Source organism: Syngnathus floridae, chromosome 3, assembly GCF_059516105.1.
Source record: "Syngnathus floridae isolate MCC-2025c chromosome 3, RoL_Sflo_1.0, whole genome shotgun sequence".
NCBI classification, from domain to species: domain Eukaryota; kingdom Metazoa; phylum Chordata; class Actinopteri; order Syngnathiformes; family Syngnathidae; genus Syngnathus; species Syngnathus floridae.
This window is the reverse complement of record NC_142415.1, coordinates 4,583,412-4,610,192: the sequence shown is the minus strand read 5'-3', so window position 1 is coordinate 4,610,192 and position 26,781 is coordinate 4,583,412. Positions and strand designations below refer to the sequence as shown.

The following is a 26,781-nucleotide window of genomic DNA, read 5'->3' as shown; positions in this document are numbered from 1 at the left end:
CCAGGCATATCATGCTTTGGACGAAGAAGTCCAGGCTGCTTTTAATCGGGGCAGACCTGGGCGCACAACAGACCAGGCTTCTGTTAATCATCGCAATCTCAGTTTGCCATCGACCTCACAGCAGTGCCCCACAACAGCCCCCCTGTACAATCTACGCCCGTTCACTAGAAAGGGCCCAAGACAGAAGAGGTAAGAATAGGTAGTGTTAATTTAAACCGCACGTTGAGCCGTGAATATGGTCCGTGAAAATATTGTCTGACATTAAACCGCCCCGATTAAAAGCAGCCTGGACTTCTTCGTCCAAAGCATGATATTGCTGGGCATGTGTCTCCGGGGGATTTTGGGTGGTACAAGCACTCGCCAGTGCATTGACAATGTCATCATTGCTAAGAATAGCTGACACGATATTGCGAGCTGACTGGTTCATGATTGCGGCAGCAACAAAATGCATGTACAAGATGGCGGCAATGATGACGTCAGTCAAGTTTCATTCAATATATTCCGAAATTCATTCATATATTCCGAAGTTCATTCAATATATTCCGAAATTCATTCAATATATTCTGAAGTTCATTCAATATATTCAAGGTTCATTCAATATATTCAAGGTTCATTCAATATAATCCGAAGTTCATTCAATATATTCAAGGTTCATTCAATATATTCAAGGTTCATTCAATATATTCCGAAGTTCATTCAATATATTCCGAAATTCATTCAATATATTCCGAAGTTCATTCAATATATTCAAGGTTCATTCAATATATTTAAGGTTCATTCAATATAATCCGAAGTTCATTCAATATATTCAAGGTTCATTCAATATATTCAAGGTTCATTCAATATATTCCGAAGTTCATTCAATATATTCCGAAATTCATTCAATATATTCCGAAGTTCATTCAATATATTCAAGGTTCATTCAATATATTCCGAAGTTCATTCAATATATTCCGAAGTTCATTCAATATATTCAAGGTTCATTCAATATATTCCGAAGTTCATTCAATATATTCAAGGTTCATTCAGTATATTCAAATATTAATTTCCTGAACGGCATGCCATTATATATATATATATATATATATATATATAGGACTTCCGAAAATGTTTGGGCACCCCTGAAGTAGCTCTTAAAAAGTTTTATTTTAATTTTCAACTATTTTTAATGCATTTAACCGCACGATTATGATACCTCATTGAGGATAATATTATGTAATAAGTTATTTTCCTCTGTTGTGAATTTGAACGGCTATAACTTCTTGTGAAGTGCCTATGTTTTTATCATTTTATAAATTAAGTTCTATCAAATTAGAGGTGTAATTTGGACGAACACCTAAATTGCATCAAAAGGATACACTAGATATTAGGGTTTAAATTAGGAAGAAATATTAACTATAGTACTAATGTGCATGGCATGTGTGAACGTGTTTTGACCTAGTGTCGTTGCGGTAGTTAGCCTCCAACACGACAGACCTTCTGCGCATGCGCGCCTCAGATCGCGCAGTGGTCGCATATCGCGTCTTGACAAAGGAAAACAAGTACTGGGATATTTTACCGAAATCAAATACACCCCTCTAGAAGAAAGACTATTGGTACGTTGCTCTATGTATCGTTAGTAGTTTGCATGAGCCCCATTACTTTCTGACTCACTGGTGTCAAATGACAAAAAGTATCATTCGAACTGTTGGATTTGATCCACAATTTAGGATGCACGCTATCCGCGCCTCACGGCAAAAGCAATAGCCAATCACCTGTTATCCAATTCACTCACTGCGTGCTCGTTTTCTTTCTTCAGTTTTAGGAAAAGACTAAGACACCGAAACAAAATTAGACTTACACAGGTTGGTTGAGTTCAATCGCAATTCTTGTTAAGAAAGCTCTGTTTTCAGGATAAATACAACACAGCGCTGGGCCTTTAGTGCGACAATGCTCAAGAGCAGAAAGTCTCCAGTGAGATGTGGCAACTTTCAAGGTTCTTGGCTCAGCTTATATCAGTGGTTCTTAACTTGGGTTCGATCGAATCCTAGGGGTTCGGTGAGTCGGCTTCAGGGGTCTCGCAAAGGCAACAGCAGAAGTCACACTGATTTGTGGGTATGTCATTCCCCCCATAGAGGGGTTCTGTGCATGCGCATATGAAACTGATGGGGTTCGGTGAATGCGCACATGAAACTGATGATGTTCGGTACCCCCCCCCCCCCCCCCCCGTAAAGAGGGGTTGGTGAATGCGTACATGAAACTGATGGGGTTCCGTACCTCCAAAAAGGTTAAGAACCACTGGCTTATATTCAGTTGCACGTGCCGGTGTGGGCCAAGTTTGATGGGTGATGAGTCCGGGGGGGGTGGGGCAAGTTCGCAGGAGAGTTTGATTCCATGGGAGTGGGTGCTGGTTCGGTGAGAGCTGGTTCCGTGGGGGTGGGTGCTGATTATGGGCGATTCGATGTGTGTCAGGGCTGTTCTTTTCCATCCTGTCTTTTGGCCCTGGTGATCACCCTTGGCCGCTGCAGGTTTTACCTCCAAGTGTCCTTCCTGTAAACATTTTCCACCATTCTTGCACAAACATCCACTTCACCCACTGTCGCACACCATCCATCATCCTTCCACTTTTGTCATTTTGTACGGAATTATGTGAAATTTTGGGTGTGACATCAATTCGTTAATGTTCTTACTCACCACTTACATGCATTTGTTTGTTTGTTCTTTTGACACTCCATGTACTTGCTTACTTTCGTCACATTCTTAGTTTAATCATGCTTCCAGCCATATATTTTCATTGTTAGGCAAAACATTTCCTTCTTTCCAGAACATTCAGCAGTAATCCAAGGCTGGCGTCTAGCATTAGGCAAAACACGATGTCACATCAAGCATTAATCAAAACATAAGATATACCGTATTGGCCCGAATATAAGACGACCCTGATTATAAGACGACCCCCTCACTTTCAAGACTCAAGATTGAAAATAGACTTTTTGAACATCAAATTTAATTTTTATACAGAAAATAATTTGAGTACATCTGAAACAAATGATTACAACAATATATTCAACAGAAAAAGCATGTTATTTTGCCTCATTCAAATCATTCAATAACTGTCTATCACATCTTAATATCTGAACATTTTAAGATGTAAACCAAAGTGCAATCACATTTTAAATGAATGGCTTCGGGTTATTGAAATGTAAAAATACCAATCTACTGTGATAAAACAACAAAATTGCAATAACTGCATTAACCATCAAAGTGAAGTCTAACTGTAACTGTAGTCTTGAAACAAATCTGAATTAGGAAAAACATTGCAATAAAATAATGCAAACTGGTTTAAACTTGAGTAGCTGAGATTTGTCATGTCAGAGCATTACTCCTCACAAACATCCTCTGCCTCGCTGTTCTCAGTGGCACTGTCCTCACTCCCATCCTCTGGCTCCGCTGGCTCCTCCTATGTCATAGTCACTGCCGTCCAGGGCATTTGATATGCAACATTTTTTAAACCCTTGGATGTTGCTCTTTGGGGAAACTGCATCCCATACGTGGATGATTGTCAGGTTCAACATCAGCAAAAGGATCAGCAGACAAAACCAGTGAGGCAGAATATTGAGTCTTTTCTCGCGAGGAGTGCATCCAGACTTACAGCAATCCGAATACACTAAAGGTCTGTTTACACTCCTCACTCTTTTTATTTAGGAATGCCCTACCCACAATGTGAGACTAGCCCCTGAGGTGGGGGGAAGCGTGGGCTTTGTCTCATGAGAGAAGAAACGAGATTCTATGTGAAAAAAGAAGTTGCAGACAGGATGCCATGAGAAACATGAAGAGTGCAAGGACAAAATGCTATGTGAAAAAAGAAGTCACAGACAAGACACCATGAGAAAAGAGTGCATAGACGAAATGCCATGTGCAGACATAACTTTCTTGGATTCCCAGAGGTGTAGAAGGTCAGGAAGCTCCAGACAGCATCGTATGACTTGTTGTTGACTAGTGGACGTCTGCAAGGCGAAACAGCAAGCATTCTGTGCAATAATTTTATTAATAAGTACTCATTAGGGAACGCATGATAACATATATATACAATTTATCTAACCATTCCCCCCTGTGTTATCATAAGTTCCCGGAGACCAACTCATCACCCATATGGCCACTTCAAAAAGATTTTCAGCCAAGGGATCACATTTCGCAAGAACTAACTTACACTCGGGAGGAAACTGAGTCGTAATCGGCAAAGCCAGGGTCAGGAAACAAATCGGACAGGTTTACCACAATAAAGTCGCTGACCGGGTCGTCACTAGAGAAGGAACCCCCGTCGATCGAAAGGTCATCCCTGTGGAGCAACGGGAAAGTCTCAGCTGGTGGAGAGATAGCAGTTGTAATTAGCCTGTTAATTAGGGATCGGAGACAAGGGATGCAACAACATCCACACAAGGTCAAAATGGCAGAGAAAACGGCAATGGAGACCAGGGCAGAGGAAACCAGGGTGCGGTACTTTCCGAACACGTTCAACCAGTCGGTCCAAACCTCTGTGTTCACCCCACTGTGTTCCTTCATCTTCCCGTTCAAGGTCCGCAGGCCCTCAAGGGCCTGGGACAGGCTTCCGCCGGCTGCAGTATTATTTGGAATAAACGTGCAACATTGCTCACCGAACATGGCGCAGACACCGCCCTCTTTTGAGAGTAGCATGTCAAGGGCCATTCGATTCTGGAAAGCCATGAGGGAAGTAGCGGCCAGTTGGGAGTGGACCGCCTTGAAACCCGCCTCTGACCAGTTTCCAAGCCTCTGCACGTTGTAATGGACGTAGTTAATCCTGTCAACATTTTTGTTAAGAGTACACCACCAACACAGGGCGGATTCAAAACCAGCTGCTATCTGATTCACCAGCTTATACTCATCCGGTACTCTTCTAGGAACACCAATGGCGTCTATGTAAATTGGATTAGCCGCGCCCCGCCATTCGGCGTTTCGTTTCGTTCTCGGCCAGAATTCGGGCACTAGGGACTTAGTAAAAGATGTTAGATCATAAGAGGACATCGGTATCAAACGAACAGGAAGCAATAGGGTTATCATCATCATCATCGGTTTGAAGTCCGTTTTCCAGGCGCCGCTGGGTTGGACTGGGTTCTTGATATGGCTTTCTTCCACCGGGAACGGTCCATGGCCATCTCGTGGTTGATGCCGAGTGCCTTCATGTTGGGTTACCAAAGCGCAAATTCCAGAGCTGTTTAAAGGCAACCTATCATAAAGTTTGTTACTATTACACCAAAACCAAATATCACTACGAGCAATGGGCAAAAAAGGGGCAGTGACATTGGTCATGGACTCACAACATGGAGTAGGTAGGGCGCCGAGCTTCTCACTGGTACCAGGTAATCTAATGCACGTAAAACTACCCCTAGCTACATCGGACGAAAAAAGGGGTTTATATTTTGTCATAGAGGCAACAGGGTAAACCTTATCCCATTTAAAACAATCATGAGCGGGTGAAATGGATGAGTTTAACATTAAAACAACAGCACACTTAGGAACTATATTTGCAGGTATGATTTTCAAAAGAGGTCTTGGACCCATGCATGCAATGCAACTGGTGTTAGCCATCTTTGCGGCTTGCTCAGCCATAAGAAGCCAGTTGTTGGTTTGACCGCTTATTCCTGTGGAGGCTACAAAATAGCTGTCTACATCAGTGAGGAGCATACTTGTGATTTTTGCTCCTGCTAATTATTTGTAACGGGACGGTCTACGATCGACATTGTTTTATCAATGCAAATAGCAATAGGAAAGTGAGGATCGATTCCAGAGGACCAGGCCCACAGTTGAAAACCCCAACAAGAAGTGTTAAACAAAGTGGCATTTGGAGGACGAATTTGACCATCAGGGAGTGTAAGAGTCAAAAGGAGGCGTGTGCCCTGATTCTTCAAAGTTACTCGTTTAGCAAAGAACACAGCCTCTTCACTGGAACCAGAGGGCCAAAAATCTTGCGTTTGTGTGGTGACAAGGGTGCCCCAGTCGGTGCTAACCGGGTGACCAGTTAAATACCACCAATATCCGAGCCATTTATCCCCAGTAGTGGGGTGACCATTATGAAAACATTTCAAACTTTTCATAGGTAAAATAATAGAAGAAGATGTATTAGGAGCCACAGTAAACATTAATGAGTTATTGTAAGTCCAAGACAAAAGCCATGGTACGCAAGTTGGAACGCGGACGGTTTCTGGTGTACAAACAACCTGATCAAAAGGGGATTTAGTGTCGCGCTTATGTCTAGCAATTTTTCCCCATGAGCCATATTGATTAGAATTAGCGTTGGTATTTGCCTGAGAGAAGAATGTTCGGGGCTCATGGTACTCTATCCATACAAATAAAATAACCCCCGAAAAAAATATAATGGTAACACAAACCAGCAAAAGCAACCAAAAGCACATGGTAGACTTTGCGCAGGCTACAGCCCGATTAAAGTACTCACCAAATGACCCTCCAATGCTCATGTTTTTGGATCTCCTCAGAGTCAACACCCTGAGCCTCGGGTTGGTGTCTTGGAAATTGGCTTCTGCTAGCTTTTGTGTCAACCCTGGATCTTGGCACCAGGATCAGGCACTATTACCAGACTTTGCTCACCTTCCGTACTTAGGTTGGGTCTGCGGAGATCACCTTTTTACAATGAGATAAATGCAGAAAACAAATAAATGCAGAAAAAAACAATATTCTTTCCCTTCACATTTATGTAATTGGATATAAACCATATGTATTGTCTGAAACGTATACAATGGAGCCGGGAATTTCCCTCTCTGAGGTTTTAAATTGCCTTGTGGGTTATGTTTAGCACGGATCAAACACGCTCTGCAAAATCGTTGTGAAAAAGCTGCAAAGCCGTATATTGTATAAATAGCTTCAACTTGTTTCATCATACCCCCCGCCGAGACATGGGTGACCCCATGACTCGAAATAGCAGCCCATTTGAACAAGTTACGAGGCAAGACAGGTTTGCCCAAAGGTCACACAAAAAGACCAACGGTGTTTTTAGTTGCACCCCGCTTTTCCCAAGAGTCGTTCCTGGGAGGGGCTCTGAGACTGCATGTCAAGCAACACATCAGGGGAGATGTGTGACATCGAATCATGAGCTGTGAGAGACGAGAGGACATGAAGCAGGCCTTCCGCAGCGGCCTTAGCGGATTTATCAGCAAAAGCATTACCGAGAGAAACAGGATCAGAGCTCGCAGTGTGAGCAGCACACTTGCAAACCGCTACCTTTAAAGGTAGCTGGTCAGCATCCAAAAGTTGAGTCAGTATTGCGGAATGGGTGACGGGCCTCCCCGTAGAAGTTATCATGCCACGGTTGCTCCACTGCTGAGCAAAAACGTGCACTGTAGCAAAAGCATACTGACTATCAGTCCAAATAGTGATGGACTTGTTTGCAAACAATTTGCAGGCCCAAGTCAAAGCAATGAGCTCAGCGGCCTGTGCTGCCACATAGGATGGCAGTTCAGCAGCCTCCAAGACTTCGTCGGCAGTAACAATGGCATCCCCAGCAAGGGTCACACCAGATTCATTTTTCCTAGAAGACCCATCAACAAAAACCACATGACCATCTGGCAGAGGCGTATCTTCCAAATCAGGCCAAGCCTTTGCAATCTGTTGGGCAGAATCGACACAATCATGGAATTCGCCGTCGTCAGGAAGGGGAATGAGAGTGGCAGGATTGAGTGTCGTGCATCTTTCAACGGTCAGATGCAGCTAAGACAGCAACGTAGCCATGCAAGAAAGATGACGTGCAGGCGACAGAAAAGTCACTCACTCACTCACTCACTCACTCACTCACTCACTCACTCACTCACTCACTCACTCACTCACTCACTCACTCACTCACTCACTCACTCAATCAATCTGACAATCAATTAATCAATCAATCAATCAATCAATCAATCAATCACACAGGTGTTAACTAATTTGTAATTATATTGCAAGCAATTCCTAATCCTACTTTACCTTTGTGTAAGGCACAGGTGTCAAATTGTGCTCCATATTCATGTGTCATTACTCGAATTGCAAATTATCTTCCCTTTTAGTAATGTTGTAAGTTTAAATATTAGACCAGTTTGTATTTGTCTGATTTGAAAGCGAGTTACTCGTCAGCTTGTTTTGCAGCTCCCACAATATGAGGCGCTCACACATCTACTCGGGTATGACAGTCATACCGGCCCTCCAAAAGAAGCCATGACTACACCGCGGCCCGCGAACAAATGAGTTTGACACCCCTGGCACAAGGGATAGCCTTCTCATTGATCAATCGCGTATCTTAAATCATGCTCTTCCTCCTTTGAAGCGACTATGTACTTCAAACCCAAACGGCACCATTTTATAGGGAAAAAATTTGTCGAATTTCTTCGTTGTTGACATAATACTGATCGCAAATTTGCATGTTGAGCATTTTTGAGTTGTTGATCATAGACATCAGTTGAACACTCTTTCTGGTCTGTGTCTAAAGTCTTCAAACACCTTATCTTGTTTTTGTTTAGTTCGGCCAATGTCTGTGTAATTTGCTCTACGTTGGAATTTTATTTTTATCCTGCCCAATAGTTGGTCAATTTGTATTTGTAATGGCACCCCGTTATATTCCAATGGACGGCCCTGGAGATCAAAAAGACTCCAGGTGCCTTTAACGCTTGCCCAATGTTTGGTTAAGGATGCCATGAAAACTTGTTGTACTTCATCACCTCTAAAATTATAGGAAGCAATGAGTTGTTTAATTTGGGGTACAAAGACAGAAAGGATGGTTCGCTTTGCCGTGCCACAACATCTGTCTTTGTAATTTGATCATTTTTCTCATCTTCATTCATCACATTCTTAGCTGCGATTCTTAAGCGAGCTCGCGCTGACACTGTCATCATCTTCCTGTCTGTGCAACAGCAAGTTCTTTTTTATCTTTTCTTCGTCTTCCTTATCTTTCAATTTTCCTCTCATCTGGGTAAATGAGAATGTAATTTTGCTTTTTAATTTTTAATTTTAAGTCTTGCAAAATTTCTATATCCTTACTGCACCGAGATAAACTGTTAAACATATCTTTAAAAACAAACAAAACCAATCTATCCTCCTGCAGAGACTCTTCAAAATGGGACCCAAATGTCAGATTACAAATCAAACCTCCTCCTTCACTCTCACATTTTTTGATAGAACAGTCTACTTAGCTAGACACTGTCATATCATATTAAATAATGGCCTGCAAATTAAATATAATGTTGTTGCTGTGGTCCCTCAAAACATTTGACTAGAATTTGGACAATTACTAACCCCCATCAATTGATAAATGATCTCCTCACTAAAGTCCTAGCCTGTTAATCTATCTGCATCAAGAAGACATTTGCAATGCAGGGGATTAGAGAATAATAATAACACCATTGATTTCTAATCATTACCTAATTTTATCCAGTTCTACAATGTATGTTTTCCCTTACTCCCACATTTTTATGAGGGTTGGGCACTCTCCTCGTCTCCTCGTCATATTATTCTATAATTTCTAATTTTTACATTTAACAATGCAAATCTGATAAACCATTGTCTAGCACACCGTTTTCGTGCACCAACTTAACGCAATTCCAACCTTTATAACGAACTGATACATAAAGAGAAACATACACAGAAACAAACACACGGGCCCACAACATAGACATGACAATCTTCCCAGCTGATAACAAGGGTGGGGGGATCAACTGAAGTGCGGAGAGTCTCGCCACCGTCACGTCGCATAATGCAACCCCCCCACCTCTGTCCAAAATATGCATTTGTCAAGATATTTTATATTTTCGGTGTCGACCCTTCCATTAATTTCCAATCTTTGCATTTTAATTCATGTCGGGGTAGCGACTTTTGTTTGCTATTTTGATTTTCCCATGGTTTATTTTTCTAAATTTCGGAGTTGGCAATTTGAATGGCACCTACAGTGTCCTAAAGCCAATTTAATTCACAGGACAGTGGTAAAATATTCAATGAGTGGTAATTCTCCTTTCCTCTGCTTCCACACAAAACCACTGTTTTACAATCCTGTGTGTTTATATAGAGGAGAGCTCAAATGAGGTCACTCTCAGTCAAACCATACACACACACACACAATGCGCACTTTTATCGTCTCACAGGCAAGCAGGGGAGTCCGCCCTCCCGTGGATTTTAACAAACTCTTTAACCTTCCTATTGTGTAAGAAAAAACTTATTTTTGCCTTTTTCTTGAAGTAGATATAATATATATATATATCTTTTCATGGATAAGGGAGCCAAAACAGCAAAACAAGAGTTAAGAAAAACACCACAGATGGCAGCAGAAAGCTAACACATTAGGAAGGTTAAGTTAGGAGGCCCCACGACACCTCAGTGGAATTTAACTGCTCCAAATTACCTGTATTTTTTTTTTTTATTTTTTTTTTTAGAAAACAGAGGAGTCCGCCCTCCCGTGGAATTTAACTGACGTTTACGTCAGGGGACTCCACCATCCCATGCAGAATTTAACTGTTTCTAATTGCACTTGATAGGGTCTAGAATTGTCAAGGTTTTAAGTGACCTCTTGTCACTGCACTTTCATTCCTTTTAACAGAATCAACATTCGTACTCACAGTCTGCTGATTCTTTTCCTCGGATGTTCTCGTCAACCACTCCGGCGTCCAACCAACTGATCGAGTCAGCCCCGTGAAAAGGGTTTCTCTATATGCCTTGGCCAAGGACTTGTCCTGCGTCGAAAAGTCAGCTGGAACCCCGAAATAGGTCTATTGAGATCCCGGACGAGCCCCCAAAAATCTGTCAGGTTCAAAATCAGCAAAAGGATCAGCAGACAAAACCAGTGAGGCAGAATATTGAGTCTTTTCTCGCGAGGAGTGCATCCAGACTTACAGCAATCCGAATACGCTAAAGGTCTGTTTACACTCCTCACTCTTTTTATTTAGGAATGCCCTACCCACAATGTGAGACTAGCCCCTGAGGTGGGGGGAAGCGTGGGCTTTGTCTCATGAGAGAAGAAACGAGATTCTATGTGAAAAAAGAAGTTGCAGACAGGATGCCATGAGAAACATGAAGAGTGCAAGGACAAAATGCTATGTGAAAAAAGAAGTCACAGACAAGACACCATGAGAAAAGAGTGCATAGATAGACGAAATGCCATGTGCAGACATAACAACTTTCCTGGATTCCCAGAGGTGTAGAAGGTCAGGAAGCTCCAGACAGCATCGTATGACTTGTTGTGGACTGGTGGACATCTGCAAGGCGAAACAGCAAGCATTCTGTGCAATAATTTTATTAATAAGTACTCATTAGGGAACGCATGATAACATATATATACAATTTATCTAACAATGATCCACTCACAGCGCAAACGTACCGGAGGCTTCTGAATCTTTCCTTTAGGTGTGAGTGCGTGATCACCAGACAGAAGCCACTCTGTGTATTTCTTTCGCAAATTGTCTTTGAATAGTTTGTTGACCACAACATCCAACACCTGCAGCAGATTTGTCATTCCCCCCGGAATGATCCCTAAGTCACCGTTCATCGCCTTCACTTGTTTTTTGATTGGATCAGACAAGTGTCCACAAAATGCATCCAAAATCAGCATGTTCCTCTTTTTTCTGAGTCCCCCACGCCGTCTGCCCCACACAACCTTGAGCCAGTCCACAACAACCTCGGTCTCCATCCAGCCCTTTTCCTGGACATGTACAATAATGCCAGCTGGCATCGCCTCCTTAGGTACTGTCTTACGTTTTAAAACTACATACAAATACCGCTATTTTTGTTTTCTTCTTCTTCGTGACAGGGGTTCAGCATTCGCTTTAAAGATATCTGGCACCATCTAGCGTTGTGAATGGGTATAATGTCTAGACCCCAAATGTAAGACAACCCACACTTTTTAGTCTTATTTCAATGCAAAAAACACCATCTCATATTCTGGTCAATACGGTAACCAAGTACTGAACTTTCTTAGATGCCTTTGGCAGTGTCCGTGATTTAGAAAAACATCAGGCATGCATTAAACAGTTCCTTAAGGGTTGTTAGGCTATTCAGGCAATGTATAAAAAAATATTTATTTCAAATGCACAGAAATACATATCAGATCGTGAAGTAATAATAAAACCTTTGTCATTACCACATATAAAAAATGCGTAGTTATGTCTTCTTTACTGATTAGGTGTGTAGGTATAATTATGTCAGGCAGGGAACAAGGCGGAGGACTCGGATGCAGAGTCTTTCTTTGCACTGATTTATTCCAACAAAAGATGACCAAAAAGACGACTCAAAGCGCCTCTTGCGAGGGAAACACTCGGCAAAAAGTCCAAACAAAAGACGTCGCACTCGGGCGAGACAAAAAGGGCTATGGGTAACAAGGCACTAACAAAAGGCGTCGCTCTGTGGCGAGACAGAAAGGAGGAATCTTACTAGGACTTCGGACGGCAAGGAATCGCTGGTGGTCGGGACGAGGCAAGACACACTGGCACAAGACAAGGGGAAGACACGGACTAAATACACACAAAAGGGCTGGGACACAGGTGCTGACAATTAGCGTCAATCACACAGGTGCACACAATCGGGATCAGGGAATACAAGACAACAGAAACAGAGGAAGGAACCATGAACTGAAACGGAAGGGATGACAAAATAAAACAGGAAGTGAAGTTACGACACAGACAAGACAGAAATCCGGAAAATAAACGTGACCGCATGACATAATTATATGCTTAAAATGTTTCTTTTATTGATTTAAAATGTGAATATACTTGTCTGCCTATGTACTTTATTCAATGAGGTTTGAGCATATCTGTTTTTGTAGCTAGGCAGGACTTTTTGTTTTTTAACCCCATTCCTTCACAACCTATCGTTTTTTAGGACATGATTGCGGCAAGAATAGGTCAATATTCTGTTTAATCGGGCGATGAAGGCATCCCCGGGAGTGTCTTTATTTTTATGGCTCTAATTTGTGGATATGATATTTTGCCATTGTGATGAGGTAACTCGTACTGGTATTCGACATTTTGATACGGTTTGTTTAAAGCACACGTTAACACGTAAAGAAAATGTTAACGTTAAAAATAAAGAAAACTTTTTTCAAGACTCGAACTTGGGGAGAACATTCAGTACCAGTACACTGTGGTCTAGCCGGCCACTTCTCGAAACCCAGCTGCCGCTAAATTCGTTCATACTTGTCATAAAAAAAAAAAAAATAGAAATAATTTTACTGTAGTATGTATAGATATGAGTATTAAACTTTTTTAAAACTATTACTAACACAAGACCAGTCCACTTCTAGCGGATGCAAGAACATTCAAGATCTCCAGTAAAAGAGGTACTATAAAAATGTGGTGTTTTTCCAAAATAAAAGTGCAGCAATCCCTCGTTTATCACTGATAATTGGTTCCCAGACCACCCGCGATAGGTGAAAATCCGCAAAGTAGTGTCACCCTCTTATTTTTAACATACATATTTTTTTGGTGTATCAATAGATCTATATTAAACCATATAAGTGCATATGTTATCATTCTAACATTAACTAATAGTTTCAAACATATAAATACTATATTAATAGTATAAATGACATACAGAAAATAATGTATACATAATATAAATATGATACGTGTGTGGGTGTGTCTGTGGATGTGTGGGTGTGTAACATATGTAGATGTAGCTAAAGTATACATACTGTAAATATGTTTTTATATGTTCGAGGTACAAGTCTACATACTGTAACTATATTTTTGGAACTCTTATTATTATACGTTTTTTTATAACAAGGTACGATACTGTAAATATGTTTTTAGAACTCATTATTATAACAACTTTTTTATAACAAGGTACAAGTGTATGCACTACAATTGTGTGGGCACTCCCTGCCTTCTGCTGGCATGCGGGCAACGTCCGTGCCATAATGCCTCAATTTAGAATATTTATTTAGAATTTTTGATTTTTTTTTTGAGGGGGGGTCCGCGATATACTGAAGCCGCGATAAATGAACTGTGATATTGCGAGGGATTACTGTATCCGGAAATCTAACTATGTCACTATTTCCTCTGATTAGAAAAAAAGGCTTATCATAGCTAGTCATCATTTTTGTGCTTTTAGTTATGTTTAAAAGCGAATTCCTCACTCAACTACAGTAACCCCTCGCTACTTTGCGCTTCGCCTATTGCTCCATTGCAGTTTTTTTTTTTTTAAACAAACATTGCGGATAGATACAGTGCATTGCGGATTTCTTTTTATGCCTCACACACACGCACGCACACACATTCACAGCGTCATATGCAAAGAAGCACACAAGACAGGCAACAAGACAGGCAAGTGCACCCCTACACCAACAGCGACTCCCCGTTGGTCGCAGCTTTTTGTGGCGTCACTTGGAGCGCAGGACTTTGTCTGCCCATATGGCACTAATGGCCATTGGGAAGATGTTGTCATTGCAGCTGATTGGCTTAGCAGTTCTAACTACGCTTTATCTCAGCCTCCTGCACTTTATTCACTTCATCTGCGTCAACATATTGGCAGCACCTCAGACTTGCACTTGATTACACACATACTATCACGTCTCTGCTCCTCGGTCGCAGAGCGGAGTAGAACTGTGTGTCCGCTTGTCACTCTCGATCGGATCGTCCTGTTTGCCCGTCATAAAATTATAAAAGTCTTGCGCGGATGCCCTCGCGCTGGGTAGCGGGGGTGTTAACAACCAGTCAGCATGGCAAAAGTAGAGGGAAGCCGTTGCATGTGTCATCATCATCATCGGTTTAAAGTCCGTTTTCCAGGCGCCGCTGGGTTGGACTGGGTTCCTGATATGGCTTTCTTCCACCGGGAACGGTCCATGGCCATCTCGTGGTTGATGCCGAGTGCCTTCATGTCGGCTGACACGGTCGTCTGCCAGGTCTTTTTAGGTCGGCCACTGGGTCTTGTTCCCTCTACGTTATACGACATAACTTTCTTCACCCAGTCGTTCTCGTCCTTCCTCACTACATGTCCGTACCATCGCAGTCTGCCTCTCCTCACCACATCCACTATGGCCTCCACTCCCATCTTCTTTCTCAGCTCTGCACTGGGTTTTTTCTCCCTCATTGACACACCACACATCCATCTGATCATCCTCATTTCTGCTCTGTTTAGTTTTTCTTCGTGTTCTGTTTTCAGGGCCCATGCCTCACTTCCATACGTCATACTACTTCTGACGCAGGCGGAGTACACTTGGCCTCTCATCTTCAGGGATGGGGCCTTAGATGTTAAGAAGGGCATGAGTTCCCTGAATTTCTTCCACCCGCTTCTCACCCTTGTAGTCACTGCTAGGTCCACCCCACCATCAGCGTTAAGCATGTCTCCAAGGTAGCAGAAGCTGTCCACCACCTCGTACATCTCCCCATCTACTATGAGCCCCTCTTGCTCAGCTGGGTCTGCTTGGGCGACTTCTCCCCTGCATCTCCGGTGTACCCATCTCTGACAACCCTTGCACCGGATAGAGTTAGCTTGCACCCCCTTCCCGCAAACTCTACATGGCCATGCTCCTGACTGTGGTACCACTCCCAGGCCAGCACCACCGACCATGACCTTTGATTTTGCCGCATTCACCTTCATTCCTTTCACATCCAGGCAGGTCTTCCATGCTGCTAGCTTCCTAGCTAGGTCTTCTCGACTGTGAGCCATCAATACCAGGTCATCCGCGTAGAGCAGCTCCCATGGTAGTCCACCCCTCACTTCCCTCGATACCACATCCATCACGATAGCAAACAATAATGGGCTGAGCACCGATCCCTGGTGCACCCCTACCCTTACTTCAAACCCATTACTGTCGCCAACTCCTGTTCTAACAGCTGTGCATGCTCTGCAGTAGAGAGTCATCACAGCCTTAACCAGTCCCTCTTCCACGCCCGACTTCCTTAGGGCCCATCTCACCACCTCCCTTGGCACCCTGTCGAATGCTTTTTCCAGGTCAACAAAAGCGAAGTACAACCTCTTCCTCTTCTCCTGGTATTTCTCCTGCATCTGTCGGATGACAAAAATTGCGTCTGTTGTACCTTTACCAGGCATGAAGCCATACTGCATCTTGTCCACCTCTACCCGTGACCTCACCCTCCTTTCCAACACCCTCTCTAACAACTTCATTCCATGCTCCAGCAGCTTTATGGCCCTGTATGACCTGCATGCAAGTAGGTCCCCCTTCCCTTTGAATAGCGGCACCAGGATGCTTCTTGTCCAGTCCTCCGGAATGTGCCCCTCAGTGATGACACTGTTACACAGGTCAGTCATCCACTGCACACCGACGTCTCCCGCTGCCTTTAGCATCTCTGCCACCACTCCAGATGGTCCAGCTGCCTTTCCATCCTTCATGGCTTTCATGGCTTTCCCCACTTCCGTTCGCGTGATCTGGCCACATTCACCCTCCACTTCGTCGCATCCCACCTCTCCATCCCAGTCATTCTCCACATTCAGCAGCTTCTCCATGTACCTTCGCCATACTTCCTTCACTCCTCTGTTGTCTGTCACGATGTTGCCATCCTCATCCTTTACACAGTTTGCACCGGTCACATCACGCCTCTCCTTAACCATTTGCTTTGCTATCTTGAAGAAGCTCTTTCGTCCTCTCTCACTCTCCAGTTCACTTGCAAATTCTTTCCTCTTGGTCTCTTGGGCCTCCCACACTGCTGTCCGTGACGCCCTCCTTGCTTCTACATACCGTGCTCGGTCTGCCTCCCTTTTAGATTTCTTCCATGCTTTATGGCACCTCCTCTTCTCATTCACCGCTCTTTCGACGCTGTCGTTCCACCACCATGTCTCTCTTTGTCTTGCTTTACCCTTTGACCATCCACACACCTCCTCTGTAGCTTCAAGCAGAGCCTTCTTCATTGCCTGCCACTTGCCATCCACACCACCCGACTTCATCATCTCCTCCACTTCTTCTGCTATATGCTCAATATTCTCCCTAAACTCATTTTTACTCCCTGCGCTATGTAACTTCCACACCTTCAACTTGGGAGGATGCTTCTTAGCCCCCACCTTCTTGATTCGCAGAGTTAAGTCTCCGATGACTAGGCGATGCTGGGACACACACTCTTCTCCGGGGATTGCCTTGGCATCCCTGACCAGGTTGCGGTCCTCCTTTCTGACCATGATGTAATCTATTGTGCTCTTGTAGCCACCCGAACTGTATGTTACTAATTTGGCTTCGTCCTTCTTGAAAAGCGTGTTGCACAGCACCAGCTCCAGTGTGTCGCCGAACTCTAGGATCCTCTCTCCTTCTGCGTTCCGCATGCCGTACCCCTGTCCCCCATGTACCCCCTCAAAGCCATCTGACTCCCTTCCCACGTGTCCATTCAGATCACCTGCCAGAATTATGACCTCATTCTGGGGGATCCCTGACAGCACCATGATGGCCTTGTCCCAGAACGCATCCTTCTCGTCCTGACTTCTGCCAACATGAGGGGCATAGATTGAAATTACGTTTGTCAGGCGCTTCCCAACGATTAACTTCACAAAGATGATCCGCTCATTTACCCTGCTAATGCTGAGCACTTGATCTATCCACTTTTCAGCGATAAGTACTCCAACACCACCAGTCCCTTCATTGCATTCTTGCCAGAAGAACTTGTACCTTCTGCCGAATGCACCCAACATCCTTGCACTTCCACCCTTCCATCTCGACTCCTGGACACAGCAGACATCCACCCTTCTCCTGTGTAGAGCCTCAACCACCTCCCCGGATCGGTGCGACATGCTGCCGATGTTCCATGTAGCCACCCTAACACGTGCCTCCTGCCCCTCTCTATTCCGGTTCAGGCCTCCCCGCAGTCCATCGGGCTGAGAGCCGTCATATCCACCTGCGGTTTGGCCTCCTTTTCCATCATTCTTTTTGTCGTAGGCTGATGAAAATGCCCACGGGGTACTTAAGGCTGTACCCCGCCTCTTCTGTGTTTGTCTAGCCATACTGAGAATATTTTTGGAGCAAAAAGTTTTTACAGTCGGATGCCCTTCCTGACACCAACCCAAGGGGAAATTGATTTTCTGTAGGGGTTGACTCCCTTAGCCCATTCCTCTCCCGAGGAGCCCACTGGGCAGTGGTACTATTTAACCCATAGTTGGGGGCTGGTTCGTGGGCACCAGGGCGTGTCCACACACCGGTGGGCCTGCGTGCTGCACGTCTAGGGGCCAGACCTCCAACCGAGTCCCTTGTAGTTTTGCCTGGGTCCGTGTTGTACCCAGTTACCATGTGTCGCCGCGTGGAGGCACTACATAGGGCTTGGTGTTAGAGAGGCTATGTACTGGCAGGGAGAGACTTACGCACTCGGCTCTCCCATTCGCATACTGCTAGCCAGCGGTGAGGGTTGACAGTGAGAAGTGACATACCCTGGGCACTCCACCAACACACTAGACGCATCACAACAACCCGACTTGGTCTTATGAAGTCAGACACTTGTGTGCACTTTAAAATTACGAGCCGGTCAGCGAGCTCGCATCATGCAGTCATCTCGTAACACCACAGCGGGTCAGGCAAACGGGAATCAGGTGGGAGGCGTGAGTGTCAAAACAGACAAAAACTGTGAGGGCTGACGATTAGCAGTTCTGTATTGGCGATGCGCGCCTCAGAGGTCTAGCGCGGAGGGCGCGTGATGCCAAAGGCCAGCAGGGCGAGAGCGGAGACGTGACACAGCCGTGCATGAAGGAAAAATGCACCGCCGTGCAGAAACAGTCGGGACAACGGCAGTGAGCGTAACCGCAGGAAGGAAAAAAAAACCCAAAAACACTTCCGTCCAGAATTTGGGACAGCGGCCGGCAATGAGCACTAAGCGCAGGGCGTGCCTCTGAGCAATGTGCGAATGCCCTCGCGCTGGGCTGCCGGGGTGCGTTAGCATCGCAAGAGCAGAGCGGAGCCATGACACATTTACACTTTAAAATGTTTAAAAATACAATAAAGTGTTTAAATATAAAATTAGTAAAGTCTTGTGCGGACGCACTAGCGTTGGACCGCCGGGGCGTGTCAGTCGGCCAGCACGCAAGAACAGAGAGGAGCCAGACACGTTTACACTTCAAAAAAGGTTAATAAAAGTCATGTGTGTATTATTGTAACAATATATTTACTCATATTTAATTTCTTATTTATTTGAATAAATAAGAATGTTTCTGACAGTCAGTTTGACTGAATTTACAAACTGTTTCAAAACACAAAAAGTGTTTAAAAAACAATGAAGTGTATAAAACTACAATAAAGGTTCATAAAATTCTTGTGCGGATATTGTAACAATATATTTACTCTTATTTATTTTCTTTATTTTCCTATTTATTTAAATAAAGAATGTTTATGAAAATCAGTTTGACTTTAAAATGTTTACTAAATTGTTTAAGAATACAAAAAACATTTAAAAGTACAATATACAGTGTTTAAAAATACAATAAAGGTTCATAACAATCTTTTATGGATATTGTAATAATATATTTTCATATATTTTCTCTACATTTTCACCTATCGCGGGTGGTCTTGGAACCAATTAGCCGCGATAAGCGAGGGATTACTGTACCCCCAAAGTAGTGTTTTCTGACATGAACATATCTTGGAGCATTACTGGTCATTTCTATGCTTTAAGCAGCAGTCCAACCCCCACGCTCCCATCCAAGAAACGACTATTATTGACATCACTAAGTGAGGACCCGCCCCTGTACCGCTCCAACAGATGCTGTCCTTGCAACTTTAGTTAACATGCAGCTGTTATGATTTTGGTGTGTCAAATAAATAAGTAAATTGCTCTCAATAAATAATCTCAATAAATGAATTAATAATAAAAAGTAAAAAAAAAATTCCACACACGCGTACAATGTTTTCAGATGTCCTACTTTGTAAGTGGTCACGGAACACACCCTACCACAGTCAACTGACAAACGTGTGCAGTGTGGGAGTATAGCGGAGGTGGATTTTTCATAGAAGTGCAACAGTATACTTACCGTAATTTCCGGACTATAAGTCACAGTTTTTTTCATAGTTTGGGTGGGTTGGCGACTTATACTCAGGAGCGACTTGTATATGTTTTTTTTCACAAATTTTTACATGATCATTAAGACATCACTTACTTACAAGTATAGTTGACCACTTCCCATGTTATTTTTAGTATAGTTGATCACTTCACATGCTTTTATATCTTTATCTTAAACATATTCAAAACATAAAAAATAGAGAGAACATCAAATAAAGCAATTAACACTTTAAAGCACCATATCCAAGTCCACTGTCTGCTGTATGTACACTTGCTCCATTTTTGCTCCTCTTATATTTATTATTATTATTTATTATTATTTGTTTATTTATCATTTATTCAACACTCGTATTCATTGTTTGTGCCTTCTTGGGTTTTTTGTGTTGCTTGTATGCATATGTGTACTATCTCACCGAGGGACAGTGGGAACGTAATTTCAATCTCTTTGTGTGTCTTAGTATATGAAAAAAAATCGACGACAAAGCAGACTTTGACTTTGATAAAACAACCAAATAAACAAAACAAAAAACTACATCTGAAAAAAATATATATTTTCAGACGAAACTGGATGAGGGCGCTCTAAATTTCACCGTTGGCCGTGATAAATAAATAAAAAAAAGACGATAAAGCAGACTTTGACTTTGATAAAACAACCCAAAAAAATTATATTTTCAGACGAAACTGGATGAGGGCGCTCTAAATTTCACCGTTGGCCGTGACTCATCAACTGGGTGGGCTTAAGAAAAATGGCACCAAAAAGAAACTCATATTTTGCAGGTTACAAACTTCAAGTTGTAAAATATGCAGCTGAAAACAGTAATCGAGCAGCAGAAAGAAAGTTTGGAGAACCGTGATGTACCAATGGATTACTATTTCAAGTGACGTCAGTAGCGCGGCGCGGCGGTTGTTTACATACAAACGTGCCCACATAAGGACTACCGGCATCATTAGCGGTGATCATTTCTAAGTGACACGGAGGACAAAGAGTTTGAAGGAATTAAGGATTTGGAGGTTTGAAAAACTATTATGGCTTTTACGCACGCCCGGTCCTACTCTACTGAGTCGGGGGCCGGCGGTCGGCCGAGTGGCTGTCCGCAAACGGTGCGCGGGGCTCGGACATGGCCATTACGCACGCCCGGTCTGTCTGGAAGTCCACGCCGCCACACGCTTGGAAGTTTGTTTTGTTTAATAAAGAGCCGTTTACCAAACCCACGTCTATCCTTGTACTTTGTTAACGCTACAATATAGTTATATAGTAGATCTGTGGAATAAAGACGAGGCTGACGTCAGGGCGCACGCGCGGCGATGTTGACAAAGGACGAGGAATTTGATCGATGGATTTAATGGATTTAAAGTGCACGGATGGTTTGATAATATTATTGGCTTATATTATAGTTATTTGAAATATAGTTTATCTATCGTTATATGAGCCTGTGGAATATTTTGAAGTGCAAGCGCCCTCAGCCGCGCGCACCCATTGTTGCTAAAGAACGATAGATGGATTTAATGAATTGGAGTTACATGTTATTCATGTAACTGTTGTCCTTAATCACTCTATATGTTACGTCAGGCCCGTTCTCAGCTCTTTGTTTGTGTTTGTCACGTTAGCATACCTATCCTTTAGCCTGTTGTTGCTATCGTTTAGCCTGTTGTTGCTCGTTCATGACTGTTTTCGGTGTGGGATTTTGTGGAATAAATTGCCCCCAAAATGCGACTTATACTCCGGAGCGACTTATATATGTTTTTTTACGATTTTACGATAGCAGGATCTAATCTACATGCCGACCCTCACATATGGTCACGACTCGCAACTCGAAAAAACAAGATCCCGCATACAATTGACCGAAGTTTCGTCCTCAGTGTTCGAGCTACCACTTAGAAATAAGGTGAGAAGTTCAGTCATCATTGTCTCAGAGTCGAGCTACTGCTCCTTCAGATTAAAAGGAGCCAGATGAGGTGGCCCGGGAATCTTATTAGAATGTCCCTTGGAAGCCTCCCTGGTAAGGTTTTCCCGGTATGTCCTACTATAATAATAATAATAGATCGGTTTTATATAGCGCTTTTCTAAACACTCAAAGCCGCTTTACATAGAAAATCTGCACGCGCACACACATACAGGAGGTGGTGACAAGGATCTTGAAATGTATGTGCTGTTTTATTGGGAGCCAGTGAAGATGACCGAGGACAGGGGTGATGTGCTGTCTGCTGGGTGAGCGGTTGAGCAGTCAGTTCAATAGTTTTGAACATATTGCAGTTTGTGAAGGACAGTTGAGGGTAGGCCATACAGGATGCTGTTGCAGTAATCCGGGTTGGAGGTAATAAATGCATGAACTAATGTCTCTGCTGCAGGGGTGGAAAGCAAGGGACATAGGCGTGCAATGTTTCGTAGATGGAAGAAGGATGTTTTGGTGACGTGGTTGATATATAATAATAGTAATTCATTTAATTTATATAGCGCTTTTCAATAACCCAAAGACACTTTACAGGGAATAAAAAGAGTGGGGACATACGGGGGGTGGGAGGGGTGTGGCGGAGAAACAATAGGATATAGTTAATAACAGGACATCGGTCAGCAGTGTGAAGGAGATGGATGGAGAAGCAGGAGGGGCGGGAGCGGAGGTTGTTGAGGCTGGCAGTACGGTAGCTGGGGGTGACGAGGGGTTGGTAGTCCAGAAAGAGGAGATGGGTGAGCTATCGGGGAAGTGCCGATCCAGATGTAGCGGCGACGGCGAAGGATCCCAGCCTCGTGAAGAAGCAGAAGTGGACCAGGTGTTGAGGCCGGTCGTACCCGCTCGAACGGCAGGCCCCAACGCATCACGGCAGCACACAGCAGAGCCACAGTTGGCGAGCCTGCAGGGAGTCGAGCCCGTCCCCCGAGGACGCCGGACGAAAGGCCGGAGAGCCGGGCCAGAGCTGCGGTCGAGTCCACAGCAGGCGACCACAAGCTCAGAGTCGGAAGGCAGGAGGGTCCGGTGGTGTTTTTGGCCAGTTGGCTGTTGGCTTGATGGCTACCGTAGCTGGAAGTCCGAGGGAGAGGAAACAAGTAGGCGAGAGCGGAGCTGCAGGGATGTGAGGTGGACGAAAGACAACACGAGAAATAAATAAAAAAATAGACGAGTACACTGAAAACAGAAAAAATGAAAAACAAGTAATGAACACGGTCCGGGACAGAAGCGGCAGTCAACAGGTCTGACGCTAGCGTTGCTCTGACCCGGAAGACAACAGACGATGGGGGAGGGCAAAGGGGTTTGAAGGAGAGTGTGGGATCCATATAAAGTCCAAGATTTCTGACTAGAGGGGAGGGAGTGACAGAGTGGCCGTCAATGCAGAGTGTGAAGTTGTGGTAGGTGTGGAGGCTGGATTTAGGACCGAAGATGATGAATTCCATTTTGTTACTGTTTAGTTTGAGAAAGTTTTGAGTTATCCAGTCTTTAATGTCTGTGAGGCAGCGAGTGAGGGTGGAGAGAATGGCAGGGGAGATGGTTTTGGTGGCGATGTAGAGTTGAGTATCATTAGCGTAACAGTGGGAATTGAAACCATGGCGGCGGGTGATGTGACCAATGGTACAGAGTGAAAAGAATGGGGCCCAGAACTGATCCTTGAGGGACTCCGTGTGCAACAGGGGTGGTGTGGGATTTGTGTTGGTCAATGGTGATGTAGTGAAATCTGTCAGACAGGTAGGATTTGAACCAGGAGAGGGCGGTGTTGGTGATGCCGATGGATTCTAGGCGGTTGAGAAGAATGGAATGGTTTACTGTACCGAAGGCGGCACTGAGGTCAAGAAGGAGAAGGATAGTGATAGAACCAGAGTCAGAGGAAAGCAGGAGATTGTTAGTGACTTTAAGTAGGGCCGTTTCAGTGCTGTGGTGTGTACGGAAACTAGATTGGAATGGTTCATACAGGTTATTTGCAAGGAGGTGGGTCTTGAGTTGAGATGTGATGGCTCTTTCCAGTAGTTTTGATAGAAATGTGAGATTAGAGATGGGTCTGTAGTTGTTGGGGTCCTCAGGGTCAAGGCCGGGTATTTTGAGGAGAGGAGTGATGGCTGCAAGCTTAAGAAGTGAGGGGACTGTCCCAGAGGTGAGGGAGGAATTGATGTCTATGATGAGTGGGGCAATGGGGGTGAGGCAGTCTTTAACTAGTTGGGATGGCATGGGGTCCAGGGGGGAGTTAGAGGATTTCATGGTGGAGAGTATTTGGGAGAGGTCAACAGAAGTTATGGGGTAAAAAGTTGATAGCCGGGTGACGGATGATGAAAAGAATGTGGGTTCAGGTTGTGGGGTACTAGAGGGGGCGGATAAGAGCTGGTGGTAGATGTTTTCTTTTTTTGAGTTGAAAAATGACAAAAGAGTGTCGCATTTCTCTCGGGTGAATGATGATGAAGTATTGTCGTGGGGTTTGTGGAGTTTATGGTCGAAAACAGGGAACGTGGGTTTTAAGAACCAGAGTGGCTGATACTAGAGTAGTAAGATGAGCGGGCTTTGTTAAGGGCTGATTTGTAGTGATGCATAAGGTCTTTGTAGGCCAGGGCATGGACTGTGAGACCGGTTTTCTTGCATAATCGTTCTAGCTGTCGAAGTTGTTTCTTACGTTTATGGAGTTCCGGGTTTAACTAGGGCGCGGAGTGAGTAAAGGTGACCGTTTTGGTTTTCAGAGGAGCCACTGTGTTGAAGGAGGTAGACATAATGTTGTTGTAAGTGTTGACAAGGTCCGTGGGCGTTGGGTTTTCCGGGGGGTGAGGGCGGAAAGGGTTTTTGATATGCAGGTGGAGAGAGTGTCTAAGCAGATTCAAGATTCAAGAGTTTTTTATTCGCCATGTTTGAGCGTGTCAAACAAGTAATTTGACTTCGGTAAATACCAGCCTATGTTCAACATTTAGGTGACTAACAACAACACTCAGGACATCTGAAAAATGGCAGATATTCTCAAACATCCCCTGATCTTAAACTCCCAAGAGGGCAAGGAAAAACTCAAAACTCCAGCTAGGGGAAATGAGAAACCTTGAGAAGAGACCACAGATGAGAGGGTCCCTCTTCTAGGATGACCAGGCTGCAATGGATGCAAAGAGGACACATAGTACAAACAGTGTAGACAATTCAAAAAAGGTGTGGAGAGCAGGATGTTATTGCACAGTAATGACTCTGAGACTCTAAGAGTGGTGTGAGTTCATCAGAGCAACAGCCTGGGGGAAGAAGCTGTCTCTGTGTCTGCTGGTTTTAGTGTACAGAGCTCTATAACGCCATCCGGAGGGGAGTAGTTCAAACAGACTGCAACCTGGGTGAGAAGGGTCTGTAGAGATGTTACTTGCACGTTTCCTGGTCCTGGACAGGTACAAGTCTTGGCTAGATGGGAGGTTGATTCCAATTATCTTTTCTGCAGTCCTTATTGTCCGTTGCAGTCTGTGCTTGTCTTGTTTGGAGGCCAATCCAAACCAGACAGTGATGGAGATGCAGAGGACAGACTGGATGATGGCAGAGTAGAAGGTCTTCAGCAGCTCCTGCGGCAGGTTGAACTTCTTGAGCTGTCTCAGGAAGTACAGCCTCTGCTGGGCCTTCATCCGGACAGAGTCTATGTGGCCGGTCCATTTCAGGTCCTGAGAGATTGTGGTTCTCAGGAACTTGAAGGTGTCTGTGGGGAGAATAGTATTACTGCGGATAGTGAGGGGTGAAAGTGGTAAAGGGCCTCGCCTAAAGTCCACTGTCATCTCCACGGTCTTGAGCGGGTTCAGCTCCAGGTGGTTTTGGCTGCACCAGTGGACCAGCCGCTCCACCTCCTGTCTGTACGCAGTCTCATCACCGTTCTGGATCAGTCCGATGAGAGTGGTGTCATTTGCATACTTCAGGAGCTTCACAGGAGAGTCACCTGCGGAGAAATCGTTAGTGTAGAGAGAGAAGAGCAGTGGGGAGAGGACGCACCCCTGAGTGGCTCCAGTTTTGGTGGTCCGGGTGTCAGATGTGATGCTCCCCAGCCTCACACCCTGTCTCCTGTTGGTCAGGAAGCTGGTGATCCACTGACAGGTGGAAGCAGGCACCGCGAGCTGGATGAGCTTCTGTTGGAGAATGTCAGGAGTGATGGTGTTGAATGCCAAGCTGAAGTCCACAAACAAGATCCTGGCGTACGTTCCTGGGGTGTCCAGGTGTTGCAGGATGTAGTGCAGTCCCATGTTGATCGCATCATCCGACCTGTTTGCCCGGTAGGCAAACTGGAGGGGCTCAAGCAGGGGGCCCATGACATCTTTCAGGTGGTTCAGCACTAACCTCTCGAAAGATTTCATGACCACAGATGTCAGTGCCACAGGTCTATAGTCATTCAAACCTGTGATGGCGGGCTTCTTGGCCACTGGAACGATGGTGGAGCTCTTGAAGCACGAGGACACCTCACACAGCTCCAGGGAACGATTGAAGATCTGTGCTAAGGTGGGCGCCAGCTGCTCAGTGCAGACTTTCAAGCAGGAAGGTGACATGCTGTCTGGGCCCGGTGCCGACCTGATCTTTTGTCTCCAGAACATCTGGCGCAGTTCCTCCTCGCGGATCTGGAGTGCGGGCGCGGCCTCTGAGAGAGTTGGTGACCACGGTAATGGAGGTGTGGACAGAGCAGTTGTGGGGGGAGGTGAGTATGTAGATTGTGCTGCAGGAGGTCCCGTTGTGTGGGAGGACCGATCAAACCTGCAGTAGAACCTGTTTAGCTGGTTCGCAAGCCTTGGGCTCTCCACAGGACAGGGGGTTCGTTTCTTGAAGCCCGTGATGCTCTGCAGACCTTTCCACACTGTTGTACGTGCAGAAAGTCTTAGTCTGCACACACAGATCCTAACAAAAACTGATGTATGATGTGACAGTGTCAG

At 44.5% G+C, this 26,781-nt stretch overlaps 1 protein-coding gene across 3 annotated transcripts in view; it reads left to right on the top strand.

The window, feature by feature from the left end:
• Window positions 1-1,471: 1,471 nt before the first annotated feature.
• The window catches only part of ccdc102a (coiled-coil domain containing 102A), a 153,677-nt gene continuing 128,367 nt past the window's right edge, over window positions 1,472-26,781 (top strand). For 2 of the 3 annotated variants that reach the window (XM_088371592.1, XM_088371590.1), the window contains exon 1: window positions 1,472-1,595. The gene's annotated coding sequence lies outside the window, so the exon portion shown is untranslated. Of the gene's footprint in view, window positions 1,596-25,935; window positions 26,357-26,443; window positions 26,550-26,781 lie in introns of all 3 variants that reach the window. The other variant, XM_088371591.1, reaches the window with a different exon arrangement.